We start from the raw sequence: 21,440 nt of genomic DNA, 5'->3' as shown, positions 1-21,440 counted from the left end.
GACTGCTTTCATTGTGTCCCATAGATTTGGAGTTGCTGTGTGTTCCTTTTCATTTGTTTCCAGGAAGTTTTTTATTTATTTCTTGATCTCTTTGGTAACCCATTCATTGTTTAAAAACATGCTTTTCAACTTCCATGTGTTTAAATATCTTTTAGTGTTTTTATTGTAGTTGATTTCTAAGTTCATGCCACTATGGTCCAAGAAGATGCTTGATCTGATTTCAGTCTTCTTGAACTTGTAGTGACTTGTTTTGTGTCCTAACATCTGGTCTATCTTTGAGAATGTCTCATGTGCACTTGAGAAGAATGTATATTCTACAGCTTTGGGGTAAATTGTTCTATAAATGTCAATTAAATCTATCTGATCTAATGTGTCATTTAGGGTCACTGTTTGCTTGTTGATTTTTTGTCTGGAAGACCTATCCAGTGAAGTCAGTGGGTTGTTAAAGTCCCCTAGTATGACTGAATTGCTGTTGATCTCTTCCTTAAAGTCCTCTAGAAGATTTTTTATAAATTTAGGTGTTCCTATATTGGGTGCATATATGTTCATCAGGATTATATCCTCTTGTTGGATTGATATTATGTAATGGCCTTTCTTGTCTCTCATTATGGTCTTCATTTTGAAGTCTATTTTGTCTGATATGAGTATTGCTACCCCACCTTTTTTTTTCATTTCCATTTGCATGGAAGATTTTTTTTCCATCCTTTCACTCTCATCCTGTGTGAGTCTTTTGTTCTTAGGTGAGTCTCTTGTAGACAGCATATATTTGAGTTATGTTTTCTTATCCACTCAGCCACCCTATATATTTTTATTGGGGCATTTAATCCATTTACATTTAAGGTTATTATTGAAAGATACTTACTTACTGCCATTTTGTTTCTTTATGCCTATGTTTCTCATTCTCTTTATTTTACTTCTAATTATAGCAGCCCCTTTAACATTTCCTGTAATGCTTTATAGTGATAAAGTCTTTTAGCCTGTTTTTTTTTTGTCTGGGAAGCTCTTTATTTCACTATCTATCTTGATTGATAATCTTGCTAGATAGAGTAGTCTTCATTTCAGGTCATTGTTTGCATTACCTTGAATACTTCATGTCTTTCCCTTCTGGCCTGTAGAGTTTCTGATGAGAAGTCAGATGACAGCCTTATGGGGGCTCCTTTGTAGATAACAGATTGCTTTTCTCTAGCTTCCTTTAAGATTCTCTGTTTGTCTTGGATTCTTGGCATTTTAATTATGATGTGTCTGGGCATGGGCCTCTTTGGATTCTTCTTGCTTGGGACTCTTTGTGCCTCCTAAACTTATGTGACTTTTATGTGACTTTTCCCTTGACCAGGTTAGGGAAGTTTTCTGCCATTATTTCATCAAACAGGTTCTCTAACCCCTGCTTACTTTCAGCCTCCTCTGGCACTCCTATAATATGAATATTGCTATGATTCATGCTGTCCCGCAGCTCCCTTAGACTGTCCTCCTGATTTTTAATTGTTTTTTGTTTTGGGGTCTCTGATTGATTTTTTTCTACCCTGTCTTCTAATTCACTGATCCAATCCTCAGCTTCCTCTAATCTGCTGTTTATTCCTTCCAATGTATTCTTTATTTCTGCTATGTCATTCTTCATTTCTGAATGGTTGCCAGGGTCCAGCCCCGGGGGCCCAGGGGGCCCCAAAGGTGTGGATGGTGTCGGCAAAAAATGACAGAAGTATACGGAGACAGTGTTCAGAGCATCAGGAGAATCAGCTTCTTTTCCTTATTGCCTTCTTACAACTGTATTTATACTTTTTTATTTTATTACTAGTTAAACAACATGACATCATGCTATGTTCCGGTTTCTGTTTTGGCCTTTCACAGTTAATAAATATACCTTCTTTGCTAAAGAATTTACATCTGTTTAGGTATGTTCATTTTTAGTCTTACCTCTTTTTTATATTTCTATAGGCTATTCTACAAGTTAATCTCTAGTTTGTTATTTATATTCTGAAGTTACTATTTCATTGCTCTACCGCATAGCTAAAAGGAGAATAACTAAGCCAGCTTTTCTTATGTAAAGGTTATGCGAGTCCTAAGTAAGGGTTATGTAGCTTGCGCGTGATTGTTTTTAGCTATGGTGATTGACCGCCTGTCTGGCACCTGGCCTTACTCTCTCCGTTTACATTCCTTTCAGCTGTCCATCCTCATTGTAATATTCTGTGTATGATTATTCTGTGTATGAGAAGGGTTCAGGTGCAGATTGAAATAATCTCTCTCCTAGACTGCTCTTTCCTTGTGGGGATTCCCAGAGTTTTCCATTAATATAAACATCCCCCAGTAACACATTCCTCACTGGTGGACTCCCTGTGGATTGCCCTGCACCAGCGAATCAGCAGGGGCCCGGACCCAGGCCTTTCCCCTGGTGGGGAACTTCTGTGGTAATGGGCCTAACAAGTCCTAAACTTTCTGCTGACAGTCTGAGTTCCTCACAAGTGGCATATGTTTTTCCCTTACTCCTTGGGGCTTTAACTGAGTCATTGTCTTTCCCAGTTCTATCCGACTCCCCTGCTAGGGAAAATTTTTCAGCTAGGGCAATGCCCTTTTCTGGTGAAGTGACTCGGGTAAGGACACAGAGCGTCAGGAAGGGGAACAAGCATGGGAAGAGGGATATGCCAGACACCAAGTCCCATGGAGCATTGGCTGTGCAAATGTCTCCTCCTTGAAGGACTGTGTCAAGCAGCAAGGATGGAATGGCTTCCTGCAACTGGTCATTTTTCATAGTTCCCATATCTTTTTTCATGCTGTTGAGCATCCTTACAATCAGTATTCTGAACTCTGTATCTGAGAGATTGCTTATCTCCATTTCATTTAGTTCTTTTTCTGGAGACTTCTCTTATTCTTTCATTTGCAGCTTGTTTTTTGGTCTCCCACTTTGGCTACTTTTTTTGTGTTTGTTTTTAAGTGTTAGGTAGATCTGCTAGGACTCTCAGTCTTTTTGGAGGGTCTCTGGTACAGGCCAGTGTCAGACACAGTTTGTGCCTGACCCTGAGTATCCTGTTTGGAGCTATCAACAACCCTAGGCTTGAGGTCCCCACTGCTGGGGCTGGGTGCTTTTGCACAAGACCAAGATGCACACCAAAGTCTGCTTTTCTGCAGTCCGGTCCTGAAGCAGATCAGGCAAAGATTCAAAGCACTCTGAGGTCTGCCTCTGCCTGCAGACTAATTAATCTGATTCCCTTAATAAGCCTTAGGCTGTAGAAGCTCCACAAGATGGGGCAGCTGGTTGTTTTCAGTCTCTTAACAAGCCTCATGCTGTAGAAATTCCTCTGGGCAGGGTGAGAGGCTCTCCAGCAGGTGGGGCAATTGATTCCCCCTCAGGCAGAAGCTGAAATTTCGCCCTCCCAAGAAAGATGTCCCCTGCAGTCTGGGAGAATAACTCAACACAGGAATCCAGATGGGTGTCCCCTGATCTCACTCTTCAGAGCCCACAACCCCAGAGTCTCCCCACACAGCTCCAGTCTACTCCACTCCCCCTCCGTCGAAGTCCAAGGTGAGTGGCTGCACAGGAAACCTTGTGCGTTGGCTCTTTAAGAGGGTGCCTGCAGTCCCAGCCGTCTCTCCCTGGCAGACAGAAACCCTGCTGCTTTTCACAGCCAGATGTTATGTGGGCACCTTTCTTAGTCCTGGTGCTCTGGGCTGGGGAGCCCAGCCTGGGATTTAGGCCCCAGAGTCCTCAGTGGGAACCCCCACGGCTGAGATCTCCCTTCGGACCTTCAGCTGCTGCCTGTGGGAGCCCAGCCAGGCCTCTCACGTCTGCACTTCCTCCCAGTCTCTGTGCTCTCTCCACTTTTCCTCCTTGGTTATGGGGGTGCTCTCCAGCTAGTCTTCAGTTGGTTTTCAGGATGGTTTTTCTATACGTTAGTTGTAAATCCAGATTGATCCTGGGAGAGTGTCAGTGTATCTCCCACTCAGTCTGCCATCATCTTGGGTCTCCCCTCCTAAATTATTTTTAATAAATCTAATACCCATCAAATTTCCTTAAGGAACTTTTTAAGCATAGATATAAAATGCTTCTCTGTGGTAAGTTAGCTTATCTGAAAACTGCTACATTATTGCTAGTATGGTAATGCCTTTTGGTATAATGAGGTTGGCCTAAATTAAGGAGTTTTATAAGGAACTGGCATGTGAAATTATTTTGTTTACTCTGGATATATTGTTAAGGATACTTCTGTTTTCATTAGTTTTGTATTTTTGATGTCTGCCAAAACTCACCAATCAAATGATACCAACAAAACACCTATAATCACATGAAGTACAAAGTGCTTTTGTAAAAGTATAGAATACAGAATTGTTTTCTTTAATCTGCTATAGCAAGGGAGAAGGGACCTAGGGGACCATTAGGAGCATCTTAGTAAAGGGCAGTTAGGAATGGCTTCTTACAGAGTTTGGGCAAGTGCTCGACACTTCTGAACACAGATTAAGATAGTGGGTTGGATGTTATCTGGAAGTAGAGGCTAGTCAGTCACTGGGTGTCTCAATGATTTTTTTTCCAGAAAGGGGATAATTAAAATGAGATCATATTGTCATAATAAGGAAGCAGAGATCACTCAAAAAAGGGGATGTGCATCATTTTACGGTTGCAGTACAGCCTTGGCTATGTTTGGTGAGAGTTCCCTCTAGTCTTGTCTGGATCCACTGGAAGGGTGCTTTATTTTACTCAGGACCATCACTGGTTGAAGCAGGGCAGAATCTTATGTCCTCATGTCCACTGGGATTATTATTTTTTTCATTCTTACTACCAGGGATAGCTGTGTTTCTTCCCGACCACTGGTTTATTTTCATCTTATGAGTACTGGAAATTGTAAAAGGGGCAATGACACAGTCTTCTCAGTAATTGCTAGAAAGTTCAGAGACTGATTTTCAACCCCAGCTCTGTCAAGTTCATGAGACAGCACAACTGTAGCACATACATTTACACCAGTGTAACCACTAGCTTCATCTGATTTTTCTCTTTTTTCTTTACCCAGTTTTCTGGCTCCTATTTTTTATTTTACATATGTTGAAAATTGCATCACATATTTTTTATTCGGAGGCACAGAGTAAATGAAAAATAACTATCAAGCTTGGGTTGTCTTTAGCTTATTAACATAAATAGCAGGAAGGAGACAGGAAACAGCTCTGGATATAGCTGGGTCAGTAAAGGATGTTCTAAAACATGAGCCTATAGCCAGGGTTCTACCTGGTTCTGGCCTAGTCTTGGTCATGAACTGGCCTTGTGACCTACAGCATCAATGCACTTTGTCAAGCATTATTTTCCTCAACTTTGAAATAGAGATTATTATACCAATGCAAATTAAGATAAAGTGAGAAAAGTCACTTGAAAAACTTCTAGTAATATTACACAACGTATTAATATTTTGTTAATAATTTAGTGTCAAATGCTTTGTGTACAGAAGGCATATTGTTTAAACAAATTTGTATTCACTAGTTTTAAATATTTTCATTATTAAGAACTTTAAAAGCAATTTGATTACAATATACCAAAGTAGAAAGAGAATGGGTTTCTAAATTTTCTAAAAATAGTAGTACCCAGGAGTTCTTAAGACAAATGAAAGGCAATTGAGTTTTATGATGGCTTTGAGAATAGTAAAATAAAAAAATGTTAAAAAGGAATAAAAAAATATACTTTTCCTTGAAGGTGGCTATAATAAAATCATTTACGTTTTCCTCATTTTAGAAAGCAAGAATCACAATTACAGAGCAATTATGCAAAACATTGCATGCTGGTGCATGCTGATTGAATGATCCCTGATTTCGATTCTAAATCATCCAATTATGTGGTAATTTACTCATTTGCTTTAAAAGAGTTTGCAGTATCCCATCCATGTTGGCCTTCAGACATATGTAGTACAGCTCCCTTGATAAAAAACAATACCGCTAGATTGCGTGTGAGATCCTAATGAGAAAGCAAGCAGATACCATTATGACCGATGTGGCCCAGCAGCATCTAGCAGGTAATGAGACATGCTTTCAGCGTATACACCTGGATTACGCATTAAGGCGTGAGAGAGAGTCGTTCGAGATACTGTCTTCATGCCTATACTGCCATCATGCATCAAAATTTATACGCAATTCATCTTTGCTCACTGCCTTCGGAGGTGATTGAGAAGCAAAATATGATCATCGTTTTTATATCAGACTCTCATCTCGGTATCAGCCACACATACAGCGTGCTCCCCATGGTCATCCGTCTCATTCAGTTAAAGTGGTTCTGAATGGGCCCTGGCTGGGTAGCTCAGTTGGTTAGAGCATCACCCCAATACGCCGAGGTTGGGGGTTCGGTCTCCAGCTGGGGCACATACACAAGCAACCAATGAATGCATAAATAGGTGCAACAACAAATCGATGTTTCTCTCTCTCAAAATCAACAAAAATAAATAAATAAATAAATAAACAAATAAATAAATAAGGCTCTGAATGAATAAACTTTAGTTGTTTTCAAATACCAAGTCTCCCTTTAGGATACTAAGATTTTCCACCATTAAAGACATGCAGCACTAGGCTCTGAAACACTATGGTTGAGTTCCATAGGCTTCATCCCACTGCAGGACCCTTAGGAAAGGGACAGCTATCCCACATGGGGCATTACTCACCAGGACATAAACATGCTCCTCTGGTTGGTAAAGTCACGCTTTGAATACGCCATGCACAGTGTATGCCTAAAGTGAATGTGAAGCATTTGCAAAGACACCAGATAGTTTCTGTTCTTTGACTCAAGAATTCAACCCAGTTTATATCATTAAGGAATATTAAAATTAATATTTTAATATTAATTAAGTTTGCTGAAGCTTAGTATTACAAAAAAATTAATTGTCAACAGAAGCAGAGTGAGTTGAGACAGTAGAAAGTTGCTTCTATTCCCATTCTCTGTTAAGCCAAGATTCCACAGGCCTACCTAGAGGATGTCACTTCTCCGCAGTTAATCACTTTAGAAGGTGATTCACACTAGTGTTTAGGTCCATGTTTATCTTTCTGTCCAGCTAACATCAGCGTCTGTGAGCAAGGTAAAACTAACAAAAAGGAAGATTGTTTCACCAACCTGGCATATGAAGTCGATGTCATTTAGATTGTACGATGAGATGTGAGATAGGAGTTTGGGTGTGGCCTAGCTAGATGTAAAGCCCAGGATGAAATAGGGATCCCAGATAAGATAAATTCCAGAAGTCTCTCTTTTGGCTCCTTTGTTAGTACGCATTGTCATGGTGATAGAAAGAGGAAGAAGTGGGAAGAGACTCTAGAAGATAATAAAATGATGTGTTTTATGAAATCTTTGCAAGATTTTTTTCCTGTCTGAGTCAGACCTTGATGGGGACCTTGCAGGATTCTCATGGCCCTGTGATGCCAGGTGGTTATAAAAACTTCCAAAGTGCCTGTGAACTACACCAGCACCCATCCTCCTCTAAGAAACACTGTTTTTTATAGGGCCATGGTTACTAGGTTGATGGGTCCTGGTGTCCTGGTGCCAATGATGCATTTTAAGGCCAAGGCCATTTTGAGTATGTGCCTATAGGTTTGTGCATGTATGGTTGAAATTGCTGTTTTCATTTTATCTCCTATAATGTGCTGACTGAACATAAAAGCAACTCTTAAAATGTGATCCCAGAGTATTAGCTAGATTTATCAGAACGTAATTGGAAAAAAAGAATATATCTATCTATATCTATATCATCTATATATCTGTATCTATCTATCACTTATATTTATCTCTGTTTCACTTGTCTAGTGAAAATAAACTAAGGGATTTTTTTTGGTAGTTTTGGTTTTGCTGTCATTTTCTTTGTTTGCTTTTATTGTTAATTTCTATTCAAATGTTAAACAATATACATGGTCTAGAATGCTACATAGCTCTCTAAGGAATCTATGGGGACACAAACAATTGTAGCACACCCATCACCCAGCCCTGTCCCCCATCACCCTGCTACACTGATATGTCTTAGAGACAGATCTGATCTTGTGTCCCAGCCTTGCTACTCCATCCTGCTCACCAGCCCAAAGTCCTTACTTAGCATGATACACGCATCTTGTGACTGTGGCTACTGCTAACTACTCTAACCGCATCTCTTGCCTCTTTCTTACACACAATCTATATTCCATTAATACTGAACTGTTGAATTCCCTGAATTTGAATACTAGTTAACATTCCCTTGCCTCACAGTACTTTCTCTACCCAGAATTCTTTTCCTGGTTCCCTTCTTGGTCTAGGTAATATTATTTGTCTTCCCCACTTCTACTCACAATACCATCTCCTCAGGGAAGACTTCTCTGACTGACTGAGTCCCTATCTTGAGTTAGATGTTCTTTCTACTGAATACCTATTATTTGCTGACCAGCATATATTATGCCACCAACCTAAAAACAGGGTAATGGCTGTTCTTAAAGAAATGTCTTCTGCCCCAAGTTTCAAGTTTGTCTGGGGTGTGAGGTTGCTGATTGAGGTACTTTCAATTAAAAGCAGGACAGGGCAAACCAGGATATTTGGTCACCTTATGAGAGTGAGACCTGACCCCCTATCTAGTCACCTTTAAATTTTGTTTGTTTCCCCCATTAAATTCTAAACTTTCTTAAAAGCAGTGTTTTGTCTTTGGTCGCTTAGCATATAATACTTTGCTTGATGCGTAATACATATTCAGTAAATTAATATTCTGTTTTAAAAGAGTTTATAATAAAGAAGATGATACAAGTTCTTGAGGTCTGAATACACATTCATTGTACATATCATTTCATTGTTGTTAATAAGAGTTAAGAAAAAACATGGAAACAATCCAAATGCCCATTGACCAAAGAATGCAAAAGCATATTGTGAATAGATAAATATACTGTAATATAATCACACAATGGAATATTACACAGAAACAAAAATTAATAAACTATAAATGCTCACAGCAAATGAATGAGTATTAGAATTATAAGTTATATTATATTTGTTACATATAGAAGAATAAATATGAAATATGCATCAAATATATTTTAACATATGTCAAAGGGGGGAAAAAAGATTTCTATTATCAATCAGTCAATGGGTGGTTATTATTTTCACCACCAATACTACTATCACTACTATTACTGTTATGAGCAGCTATTGTTATTAAACATTCATTCCATACTACACACTATGATAAGCACTTTACATATATGACCTCACTTGATTTTAGTTTTCAAAAGCTCTACCCACTTTATAGGTAAAACTAAGAGACAGAAATAGTAAATGCCTTACCCAAGAGCACACAGCTAGTTAGTGCTGAAGCCAAGTTTCAATCCTGGTCCTACCTGGCTCCAAAGCCCATATGTTTCCAAAAGACTATAATGATAGTTCAGCTATCATTATAGATTATCTAAATTATCCATTAATATAGGTGCTCTGTGTGGTAGATAGACTCTAGGTGGGCCCTCATGATTTTTACCACCCGGAGTTTACACCTTTGTACAATCCTCTTACCTTGAATCTAGGCAGGACCTGTGATGACTAACCCATAGGATACATTTTACAGGATTATATAGAAAATCATTATATAGGACTCCAACTTGCTAGCAGAATTGCTCTAGAGATTTCTTTCTTTCTAGATTTGAGGAGGTCCGTGTGACATCCTCTAGGAACAGCTAGCTGACTGCCATCAAGAAGCCAGGGCTCTCAGTCCTACAGATACATGGAAATGAATCCTGCCCTGCCATCAACCAAAGTGCACTTGGAAGAGCATTCTTGCCAGCTGGGCTTTCAGATGAGAACCCTGCCCAGCCAACAGCTTAATTACAGCCTGGTAAGACTCAAAGAAGAGGTTCCAGTTAAACTGTTCCTGGACTCTTGACCCAAGAAGCCATTAGATAACAAAGGTGTGTTGCTCTCAGCTGCTATGATTATGGTGATTTATTATGCAGCAATAGAAAACTAACACATTATTTTTTTTGTTTGTTTCCTTAAAGATGAGTTATGCAGCTTGTTGCTGAATATTTGTTTTATAAGTTTATTTAAAGCCTGGCACAAAGAGTTTGGAACTGAACTATCTGACTGATTATACAATTATATTAAACATATCTAAAAACAATTAGTAATCCTATTAAATGTCTGAGAGTAAAGGATAAATAATTAAGAAATCAAAATTCCATCTTTCTACCTGGTGCCCATCTTGAAACTCAGCTAGTGGTACTTTGACTGGGCCTGGTGTTATTGAAACCTTAAATGTCATAGCCACACTGGAAGAGAAGCACCCATTGGTCCTCATTAGAAAACACAGCAGTATTAAATCCTGCTGTCTTCAAAAGCCAAGACCTATGCATTTCTACATGAATAGCTTTTAAAGGTTAATTAAAAGCAGTGAGCAATAAAAATGTATAAGCTTTTGCTTATAATTTTTTAATGGTATTATTTCTGACCTTTTCATTGTGATCCCATAGTGTGCCATCAAGACCCCAGCTGTTCACCACTCCCATCAGCTTAAAGGGGAAACTTAACAGGCCAGTGTCCTTAGCTGTTTTAGGACAGATTTTCTCAAGGTCTGCTCTAGTGAGCACAGCTTCCTCAAGCTGTCTGTAAGCTTTCTGTTGTCAGTGAGATTTCTTCTTGGAGGTTCACAATCTACATTAGCATTTTATAAACAACTAAACATTTCAGTTATAAAAAATAATTAACTTTTTTAAAACCCAGCATCACTTATACTTATTTACCGCCAGAAGTTTTTTGTTTTTTTAAAAATATATCTTTATTGATTCCAGAGAGAGGAAAGGAGAGGGAAAGAGAGAGACAGAAACACCAATGATGAGAGAGTCACTGATCGAGGCCACAACCCGGGCATGTGCCCCGATCGGGAATCGAACCCCGATCGCCTGGATCCCAGGTCGACACTCAACCGCTGAGCCACTACCGGCCGGGCCCGCCAGAAGTTTTTTATTCTTCAAACATCTTCCCGTCTGAATAACCTTCTGGAGAAAAAGTATGTGAGAAAAATAACCAGCAAATTCTTCTTCAAAGCAATATTTCCGGTACCCTTGGTAGTTGAGATTTGAAGCATCGAATCTATCACATAACAAAATAATGCTGACATGTAAAATTAAATGTTCACATGGAATAATTTCATAATAAAACATTAGTAGAGATTAAATAGTGATGTGTGACCCCGACTGGTCCATACATAGACTTGGACATGTTAATGTTGCTACATGTAGCTTCTTAGGACTTAACTTTGGACTAAGAAAGAATGAGATCAGTATTAGCAAAAAGCAATAAATACATACCAATATACTTGTATTGTCAATTTGAAAAATTTACTGGAATATCAGTAAATGATATCCCTTTGCATTTTTAATAGAGTTAAATTGCCTTCTGTTTTCAACTTTTATTTCCATTCATTGACACTGATGCTGGAGGGGTGTGTTCTCACACCCTAACCTAGCTACACTGATCTCTTTGCAGCTTCATAAATATATTAACCATCTCCCACTTCAGCACTAGCTATTTCTTCCAACTGAAGTTTCCTTCCTCCAGATGTCTAAATGTCTTGCTCTTTCATTTTATCCAGATATTTGCCAACATGTCATATTCTTAGAAAGCTCTTTCCTGGCTACCATGTATAAAAAGATCACGCCACCAGACTTACTTGTAGTATACTCACTAACATACCCTTCTACATTGTTCTTAGTAACACCAGTACTTGACATAGTGTATATATGTTTACTTACTGGCTAATTATCCAACTAGGATATGGCCCCTCTGACAGATACCTTTGTTCTATTCACTGTGAAACTGAACATCTAGAATAGTACATAATTCTCAGAAGGTACAAAGTAAATAGTACATAAATTAATGAAATAACAGATGTTCATCCTGTAGCAAAACTGCAAGTAGTTGTTTAAGGCAAGTTTAACATATGAGGATCAATGTCATTCACGAGACTAAGTCTACCCAAAGCCATGTGTGATAATCTCAATAAATGCAGAAAAGCATTTGACAAATCCAGCATCCATTCCCAATGAAAACTCTCAGCAAACTAGAGATAGAAAGGAAATTCCTCAACTTTACATTTGTATCTACAAAAAACTATCACACTAATATTGCACTAATGGTAAAAGAGACTGGACTGGATGCTTTTCCCTAAAGTTGAAAGCCAGGCAAGAATTTCCATGGCCAACACATATTCCACATTCTGGTTAGTACAGTAAGGCCAGAAACATTAATAAAAGGCATATAAATTGGAGAAAACAAATGTAAAACAATCTTGCCTATAGAGAGCATTATATGAAATCTATTAAAATGCTTCTAGAACTAATATGTGAGCTTAGCAAGGTTACCCAGGTAAAAATTCAAATACACAAAATCAACTGTATTCCTATAAACTAGTAATGAACAATTGGAGACTTCTGGGGATGATGAATAGTGTCATTATTTTCATTGTGGTGACGGTTTCACTGGTATGTAATGTTTCAAAAATATCAAACTGTATGTTTTAAATATGTATAGTTTATTGTGTCTTTTATATTTCCATAAAGTTATTAAAAGAGGAAGAGAGAGAAAATTCATACAGACAGGAAAAACAATAAAATTGCTTTCTGTTTTCTTCCACCAAGTTGACCTCACTCAATAAGCTGGTTCTGTTTCCTCACAGGTGTGTGTGGGATAGAATGAGGGTGCATATAAAGTGGTTAGCACACGCCTCCTTTCTCTTACTTTCTTGGCTGGTTTTCAAACATGTCTCTTTGCTTTAAACTACTCCCAGCCTCAAATAGTTTATGGTTTTAGGACTTCTTCACCTTAACTATCTTCTGTGTGAAGAAAGTTATTTATGAAGTGTCTGGCTTATTAATAGTAATCTCAGAAGAGAGTTGCCTAGTAATGTCAATCATAATTCTCGTTTCTAGGAGACTAGTCACTGAACTCAAGAAACGGAGGTAGATGTTATCAACCTTCAGTTTATCGTAATCATTTAACCATGAATAAAGTGTAGCTACAGTGCTGTTGCTTCCAATATATATTTCACAATTGATTAAGCCCCAATGACCATGATTACTGTAATGATCCTTAAGTGCTAATGAGCAATGATACTCAAGCCAGCATATCAGGATCCTCACTTTCAACAGCCTTCTAAACATATGCACCTAGATGTTTTCTAAAATTGGAGATGTTTAAAAAACAGTGATTATATTCCCCTTCCAAAATTTTGTTCTTCTCTGACTTCCTTACTTTGAAATGATTAATTACAAAGCCAGAACATAGTATCAGGTGTAGTGTGATGAAAAAGAGAAATGATGAAATTATGTTCAGGGTGTCAAAGAAAACTTCAATGAAAATGCCTGAACTGTGTCTTACAGGAAGAGGAATTGTCGTCCAGGTAGACAGGAAGGTGCATCCAAAACCAGAGAAAACTACAGGAACCCATGGCTGAAATGGAAGCAGTGGCGTGGTTTCTTGGGGGGCCACAGGGAATTCGGTGCAGCTATTGCGTGGCTTAGGGTCTGTATGCAGGAGGAGGGCACAGAGTCATGGAGAGGGCAGGCAGTGTATTTTTATAGTCTACTTAAATAATTGAGTATAGATAGTGAGATACATTGTCAGGTGTGTCAAGTAAGGGCTGATAGGTCTCGGTGTCCCATCCCTGACCCTCACTATCCTGCACTTGCGCTTGATGAAAAGAGAAATGTAATGATGATTCAGCAGAATGCAACTTCACGTGCGACATTAGAGCACTGCTTGCTGTGGTCTATATAACCAGCACTGTGCACAATAAAGGAAGGAATCGTTCTCTTGAGGTCGGCTCCATGGGCCTTCTTTACGCTGGGGATCTCGCCTCTGAAACACTCCTTGCAGCCTCCCTCCCATGACATATATATGTTTATCTACAATTTACTGTAAATCTACACTCTTGGGTAGTCTCTTAACATTTGAAAGTACTACTCTTAGTAATGCAGGAAACAGATTCTGAGGCTGTGAGGTTGCATACAGGAGACTTGTGGATATTCTCAGGATCCACAGCTGAGAGAGGAAGGCAAGCATCCCTGTGATGCACCTGCAACAAAGGCCTTATTCTACCCTACACGGAGCTCTGGATCTAGACTGCGCTTCAGAGTTATGTTAGCTGAGGCAAGTGGGCTAGGCCAGGCATTTGTGCTGCCAACCTCAAGCAGTCCTTGGATGCCAGCTGCCTCTCGGGGACAGGTTTGGTCTTTTGTCATATGTTGCTATTGCACTTTGTTGCAGCTTGATTTCTCCAAGAGGCAGACACTGAGACATAGTTAGGAGTGCTCAGAATTTATTAGGGATGAACACCTGTGGGAGAAAAGAAGGCAGGGATGAGCCAGGGGATCACCATGCAGAGCTGATTTGGTCTCTTCCAGTCCAGCAGAGCATATCAGGGCAAAGATTATTTATTACATATTATTTATTCCAATAGGTGGAAATGACCATTATGCCACCACTTTGTTCTGTTGTTGTCCCAGAGCTGCCATTAAAGGATACGACCTTGGTCCAAAAACAGAGGCAGGAGCAAACTAAAAGACCCAGCAGTGGGATGCTATCCACAAATCGCACTCCTTGCTGCTGGACAGCAAAGGCTTTCTTGAAGAGAGATCTGAGCTACACACCTCCTGAGTGCTACATCTTTCTATAGACATTTACCACCACGTCTGCCCCATTATCTTCACAGATCCGTGGTTTGGTTATGAAGCCTCACCCTTCTGTGTCATCTCTAGGCCTGGTGCATGAGGACATACAAAAATATCCATCATTTGCTAACCATTCCTTGAAGTTTCTTCCAGGGCTGGGATTCTATCCTTTTGTTTAGGCTGCCCTGAGATACCACCAATGCATATGCCAAATGAACATATAATGACGTCACTATTTTTGATCCACTAATACACTGGTACCTCTGAGGTTATTTGAACTGCTGACTAAAACTAACTTCTATGCTTCCAATTCTTGCTGATGGGGAGAAACAATTGCCTCTATGTTAATGCTGGATTTTAAAATATATACAGTTGACCCTTGAACAATGCTGAGTTTAGGGGTGGCAGTCCCCCACAATCAGAAACCTGCGCATAACTTATGACTCCCAAAATACTTAACTACAGACAGCCCTTAGGCTCTTTGCATCCAGGTGCAAATGGAGATGGAGAACCAACTGCAGATGGAGAACAGTATTTTCCATCCACGGTTGCGAATGGACGGTTGCAATTGCAAAAATACTGGTTTTCATCTGCAGTTGGTTGAATCTGCGGATGCCAGAACTCAGGCTACAAAAAGCTAGCTGGATTTGTTGAAAACAATCGGCTTACAAGCAGACTCATGCAGTTCAAACCCATGTTGTTAGAGGGTCAACTGTACTTGTTTTAAAATACTATCAAGTATGTTTTAGGGTTTAAATTATATTTTATTTATCTTTTCCATTATGACAAAAATAAATATTATAAGAAAATCTGTCTAAAATTTTTCTCTTTTACAGTTAATTTTCACTGAAAAGAAGGATGACTACATCATTGAGAAGAACTGGAAGCCCAGCCTGGATTCTGCACAATTTTATGGAGTACTCATTACATCCCAGGCACAGCAGGGACACATCAAAGACTGTACTTCTGCTCCTACGAACCCAGTTCCGTGAGGAACACCAGCCACATGCACCAATTTGAGGTAAGCCGTTGGAATAGTAATATGAACAAGCATGATGGGAATGGGGGAAGGGGAGGGTTCAACTGGCCCGGGGAGTGCTGGAGTATTTCAGGATAGAGGAGTAATTCAGAAGTATTGGCGGAAAGATCATTTTGAATAGAGACATCAAATAGGAAGTATGACACCCCCTAGCAACAGCTCTGAAAGGACAAAGGGCCATTAAACAGGCAATGAGCATGATTTAGTGCAGAAAGCCATGGGTAGCATAGTTTACCTTTCTTTAATATCTATTTGTCAGCCTCCTGGTGTCTCAGAATCATTTACAAGGTAAGACCTACGAGTCTATGGCACAGTAGGAATATCAGACCTGTTCACGGTTGTCAGATCTCTGATGTTATGTGATATTAGTATTACTGAATCATGTTTAATCTAAGATAATTGCCGCAAATAATGCTTTGGATCAATAAATTTATTACACTCCAGAGAAAAGTTAAAGGCCCAAGAACCAAATCCAGGAATGTGAGATCATGGGAATGCAGACAATACACTCTAATTAGGGGACATCCAGGCAAGCCTCTGGTGGCAAGGACAATAATGAATTCCTACCAGCTTCCTGAAATTAGCTTAGTTATAATAATCTCAGGAAAGACATAAAATAACTCAATTCCACTAATGGTTATTTGAAGAGAATTTTCCCCGAGGTTAAAAAGGTGCTGGGTGCTGTTGAATTGCTGTCTCTAACTACCTTAAAGCACCCAGAGGATCCAATCTGAAGATTCAGTCTCCAGGTGTGGGATGTAAAGGGAAGTAACTTACTCCTAGTGCTACCTGGCATATGTCAAAATAAGTCATTTAATTACTCTCTGAATTTCCAAGCACTTCATACAATGCACAGTCATAAAACTGTGTTCTTATTGCACATGAGAAACTATTAAAATGCCAGGAAAATTGTGTTTGCCTAATTCAGACTCCAAAGTGAAATATATCTGCTGTTAAAATTAAATGACAGAAAGAGTAATCAATAATTAGGTTTTTCCTTCTGGTAGCCCTAAAGAACGTGAAAATAATATATTTGATCAGGTGTATTACTAAAACTTGTAACTGTTAGAAGCAAATTCTGAACTTAGGTAGAGAGAAGTTGAAGGGAATGATGTAACTGTTCTGCTGTAAAATGATTTAAGCCTTTGGATTACAGAAGGTTTAAGATGATGTCCTTGTGGTTATGCAGTGTTTTAACTTGAGGGCCATTGTGAACATCAATTTTCCCTCATGAAACAAATCACCAGCCAACCAAAACCTCTATTACTTCTATATTTCCCAAAGGACTCTTCCATTCCCAAATTGAGCAGATGAATTGCAGTCTCATATAGGCACTACAGAAGTGTGGCAGCCTCATTTGGAGATACACTGTACAAAAGAAATAGGCCTTTGGATGGTGACTCAGCCCAATAGATCACTGAGGGGGAGAAATGAAAGAGACATTGGAAACCATCCACCTAGTATCAAATAGAAAAAGTAGTTTATTGTCAATTGCCTGTACAGGAGAACAGTAAAGTTTCAAGAAATAACTGAGAAAGACTATCATGTTTTAGAGAGTGTGAATTTCACGTCTAAAAGCTGGTTAAAAGCTGAATATTTTCTGCTTTTAATTTCTTTTTGTATATTTATCTGTCTTACTGAGTTGAATGTATTAACTAGTATTTAAGGTTATGCTCTTTAATTCATTTAAAGTTATGTTCTTATAGGAAGGAAAATCACCAACTTGCAGTAACTAACATATAACACAACCAAATCAAATTTTAACAAATTTAATGAACATATTAGCAAAAATGCATGCCTATCCTGCAATACCATGTTAATCTTTGTCTCTTCAGTGCCTAGTACCATGCTTAGTGTGCTTCAAATACTTGATCAAAGCAAAAGTGAGCACTCTAAGAGCTTGCAGAAAATTTATTAATGTTACTATCAGATCCCAGAATGTGACTATAACTTGTATTGGAGCGAGGTTTAAATATACTTGTGCCTTACACAGTTATAACCTATCCAGTATCTATTTCCCCACCTTCCTTGTTAGTAAAACTTAGGTTTTGAGTGGGACAGCAATCAAAATTGAGACAGAAAGTTGTCCAGATGGAAACCTCACTTCTCTAACCAATAAGATGCAAATGCAAGTCCATAAGGAGGGCATCCCTCCAAATAAAAAGGCAAAGACTCTTTTGGCTCTTATTCTTCCCCTTTTCTTTTAGCTTGGAATATAGATGTGATACCTGGTGATGGGGCAACCATATTGCAGCCATGGGGGTGAGGGCTTTGTGCTTAGGGTGGTGCAGTGAAAAGTTAGGAAGAGATAAACCTTGATAATATTACAGAGCTGCTACTCCCAGCACTGACATCTTACTTCTAGATGGTTCTCTGGGTGAGAGACACTCATTGTTTAAGCTGTTGTTTTTGTTTGCTTGAAGTCAAATGCACTCCCTCCTTGTGTGAGCTATTGACAATGCCTTTAAACTAACAAATCACATAAAAACATAACTTTTCACCTTTATTCTATTGGAATATCACCTCAGTGCCTGAATATTGAATTGGAGTGAATGAATGGTTAATATTTGTAAATGTCCCTGAAGTTTCTTTCCTCTAACAAGGTCCAGAAGGAAGAATTCTTTGCATATTATTTGTACCTTGAACCAGATTTCCGATTCCTCCAGGACGAATTCATTACTTTGCGGTCATTGATATTCATTTTACGCAAATGAAGATACTACAGGCTCCTCCTTGCAAATCATATGTCAACTTAAAGCCACCACCTCAGAGAGTCCTTCATTCAAACTAAGAGCCATCCCAGTCATTCTCAACCAGGTCATATAACTCTCTGACATTTTTCTAATTTTTGTATGTATTTATTTACTTTTAATATTCACCATCTCACACTAGGAAAAGAGCAGAAAATTTGCCTGATGTAGCCAGAAATACATGTAAGAGATGAGTAGACATATTTGACGAATATTTTCTTGGCTGGCTGAATGGATGAATCGATAGGTACTGTGAGAGAATCAAAGAATTGTTAGTTATAGTCATTGACCTGAGGAAATTTCATAGCTAAATAAAGAGACAAGAGACTCACTGGAGAACATGAAAATGAGGGAAATAATCAGGTAATCAAGTGGCAGGGATGAAGGTGCAATCAGAGCTCAGTGAAAACAGGCGAAGACTTGGATTCCCTGGTAGCTCTGTGGACCGAGCCTTCCACCTGGAGCCCGTAACAGCGACAGCACAGCCAGAGGAAAGCTGGAGCAAAGCACATGGGAGCCAACATACATGAGAGTTTAACCCGAAAAGAAGGGGTGGAGTCTCTTAGAACATTGGTGCTGGTAGGAAAAAATGCAAGACTTAGTTTGCACATAGGTTTCAGGATTGGCTGTGCTAAACTAGCTCCTACCTGGCATGGCTGAGCCTCAGTTTCTTATTTGAAAAAGGGGAGTGAGAGTGCCTGCCTCAGTGAATTATAATAAGGATGAAAGGGACCGTATGAAAGCAGTTTGTGAAGCCTGAGAAATTACAGAAATGGTCAGCGGTTCTTGAGTTCTTACTCTGTGTCGGACACTGGAGTAATCACTTCACACAGAGGATTTATTTTAATCCTCCGAACATCCGGGAGGAAAAGGCATCAGGCCAGGTTCTAACATCAAAGAGAGAGCGTCTGGAGGGGGCTGGGGCTGCAGTGGAGGGAGAAGCACGTGCCTTTCTTTCACCACCTGCTCCAGCATTGCTCTGAAGCTCCACATCACCCTGGCTTATTTCACACTTGAACTAGGACAATGATACGAAAATGTGTGGTCACCTGGGGAGACATGCATGCCTCCCATTTGCTCCAAGCGCCTCCTGCTGTGCTGTGACAGAGTATGCCTTCAAGGCCTCAGCGGAATTCCCAGTGTCCTTGGCGAGGGAAGTGAGCCCCTTGGAATTCACTTCAAGTGTCCAGCTGTTCGTATGAAAGGTAGATTTCTTCAACTGCCACCACGTGGAAATTTCTAAGGAAATTACAATGCTGCCAAACATGTTCCAGATGCTTAGGGAACTCTTGCACAGAATGAGTGTGTACCATGAACTGAAAAATGCTAAGTCGAACTGCAGGTATTCCAATCAGGTGTACCTAACCAGTGTGCCTTAGGGATTAGGGCTGGTACATCTCTTTATAGCCTCACTCTGCCACATAGACGTTATGTGAACTTGGGGATGTCCATTCACTGCAAGGAAACTTTTTCATCATGTATGAGATGGGGAACATAAACGTGCTACTTGGGTGGTGCTGTGACGATAAAATGAGATGATATGTATGAATCAAAGCATAGTATGCTGCTCAGGGAAAGAACTAGGAATGGCAATTTTTATTCTTAACTTGTTAGGTCTTTTGATTTTAGGTGTTCTCACTTGGTACTGAGAAATTACAACCTTTATTATATACCACCAATGACAAAACTAAAATCATGATATGACCCGAACATCAGAAAATATCTAAAACATATGACCTCTTTGTTAACTACCCTTTCAGCATGTGTTGTCATTCAGTCCAAATGAAAATTACGAAAATGCTCAATGCTAGAATGAGTTTCTTTAAAAAATAGTTTTCTATGAACTATGTGATATTTCTCCTGGTTTGGTATCAAGTCCCCAGACAGAGATATTACTTGTGATCTCCTTACTCAGAAAACCCCAGAAAAACCTACTACTTAATAATAAATAGAAAATATATATACATTCAGTACATTTAAATAGTTATAATCAGCATGGACTCATTAAGCTTTGATGTTCTATTCTTTATGTAGATTTTGTTTGTAGGGTTTTTAAAAAATCACCCGAGGATTCATTTCCTCATTTTCTTGAATCAATATACGCTAAAAGAGTTTATCTCTTTACCAGAAAATTTGCATAATTATTCTTCTTCTAATTTGTGAATCTTAGTGCCTGTGGGAAAATAGAAAGGAAATTTTAATTTAATTGTTGTTCTAGGGAAATGACATTCATGTTCATTACTGATGCTTTCCTATGGGTAATTTTAAGAGTGGAATTGGTCCCTTATTTAAGCTCTAAGATTTATTTACTCTCTCTTAAAGAGACAGGTGGCTCCTAATTGAATATTAAAATCGCAACCTAGTTACTCATTCAAATATTTAAGAGGCTCTGCAGTATTAATTTTGAAACTTCGCTCTAGCATTGACAAAGTGAATTTTATATGTTAACCTAATTGTAATCATGCCTCTGTGATTGTATTTTTAGCAACTCATGCCCTTTCCTCAGCTGGGCTGTGAACTCTGAGACGGGCCTTCTCATTAACCTTCAGAACATGCACCTCCACTCACAGGTCACCTGTCGTGCAGCAGGTCTCCACATACACTTAGAGCAGGTGAATGAACGCCACAGTGGGTAAACACACCCTAAGGCCATTTAAAAGAAAATGTTCAATTGTTTTCCACAAGCGAATTCCTACCAACAGAGCAGGGCTGCCTGGGGGGAGGTGGCCTGCGCCGTGACCTGTCTCCGATTGCAGCCTCGGGCATCAGACTTGGCTGAATTCCCCATTGCAGCTCGCAGGCAGTTACCTGAGCAAGTCACCTGGTCCCTCGCTTGCTACATGGAGGTGTCGTCTAGCTTAATCACAGTCATCCATAGAAGTCTCTTCACACACAGCAAGGCACATAGCATACAAGTGTTAGGGTGCTTTTTTTCATTTTTATAAAAGTCTTATTATTATTTATTATTATTATTATTATTATTATAGTATCATCTATCTGTATTTAACCTTAGGGGGGAAATGAGAAAGTGAGCTTTGATC

This window comes from Miniopterus natalensis, chromosome 1, assembly GCF_054644295.1.
Source record: "Miniopterus natalensis isolate mMinNat1 chromosome 1, mMinNat1.hap1, whole genome shotgun sequence".
Classification (NCBI taxonomy): domain Eukaryota; kingdom Metazoa; phylum Chordata; class Mammalia; order Chiroptera; family Miniopteridae; genus Miniopterus; species Miniopterus natalensis.
This window is presented reverse-complemented; position numbering follows the sequence as displayed.